The sequence below is a fragment of the Bos taurus genome, chromosome 14 (assembly GCF_002263795.3).
Source record: "Bos taurus isolate L1 Dominette 01449 registration number 42190680 breed Hereford chromosome 14, ARS-UCD2.0, whole genome shotgun sequence".
Taxonomy (NCBI): domain Eukaryota; kingdom Metazoa; phylum Chordata; class Mammalia; order Artiodactyla; family Bovidae; genus Bos; species Bos taurus.
The window spans coordinates 20,949,529-20,950,669 of record NC_037341.1 but is presented as its reverse complement, the minus strand read 5'-3'; the positions used below and the strand labels follow the sequence as shown (position 1 = coordinate 20,950,669).

The 1,141-nt window shown below is 42.7% G+C and overlaps 1 pseudogene; it reads right to left on the bottom strand.

Moving 5' to 3' along the window:
• Positions 1 to 220: 220 nt before the first annotated feature.
• LOC112449633 (uncharacterized) lies at positions 221 to 358 on the bottom strand (annotated as a pseudogene).
• Between the last annotated feature and the right edge of the window lie 783 nt (positions 359 to 1,141).

Here is a 1,141-nt window from a genome sequence, read left to right as displayed (position 1 = left end):
TAAAAAATAAAAAGAGAATAACACTTCCGTGCTAGGAGGGGAGAAAGAGTACATGAAGAAAACTGTGTCAACCTAAGCAAAGGAAAGTGTTGGTCATTCAGCTGTGTCTGACTCTTTGCAACCCCATGGACGGTAGCCCGCCAGGCTCCTCTGTCCATGAAATTCTCCAGGCAAGAATACTAGAGTGGGTTGCCATTCCTTTCTCCAGGGGAATCTTCCCAACCCAGGGATCAAACCTGGGTCTCCTGCCTTCCAGGCAGATTCTTTACTGTCTGAGCCACCAGGGAAGGAGAGATAATTTTAAGCTGATTAAGAACAGATATTGCATTTGATCTTGGCCAAAAGGCTAAGAAGCAATGAGAGGGAGAGATAATTTTAAAGATAAAGTGTCTGATGTAAAAACACTCAGGTTTGTGTAAGTAGAATTTACTTAGTGGCTTTTTATTTTTTCCTTGAAAATATGCCAGAAAGCATATTTGGTTTAATGAAGAAGGATCAATAACTTTTTAAAAGGCAATCATCCTCTCAGCTACCTTTTCTTCATCAAGTCCTTAGACGTTTAATTCTGACACATATCAGATCATCTTCCTTTCTGCCTCTGGTGTCAGGCACTCACATCCAAGTCTTTCTACCTGGGTTATTAGTAGCTTTCTCTGTGCTCTCCCTTCCCTTCTGCTGGCCCTTTATTTCTCTGCAGCAGCTTACACTGAAGCCTAACGTACTGATGGCCAAGCAGTACTGTAGTCTTACAGGCTCCGAGTCCTGTCCTGTGTCCCTGTGGCTGCAGCGGGAGCATGTGAGGGAAGATCTTTGTGATCTTCATCTCTGTCCAGTATCCATCAGTTTACTAACATGCATAAGGCATTAATATTGTCAAAATCCATTAAGTTTTTATTGCTGAAATAGGTTAAGTCAATATATCTCTACTCTTCGGTGTATTCGTCTCAGGAATTAAGGGTTCCCCAAAATTTAGACCCCCAAATTAGGCATTTTAACACTCTGTCTGCTAGTGTGCATGCTGTGTTCAATTGTGTCCAACTTTTTGCAATTCCATGGACTATAGCCTACTAGGCTCCTCTGTCTGTGGGATTCTCCAGGCAAGAATACTGGAGTGGGTTTTCATGCCCTCCTCCAGGAACTG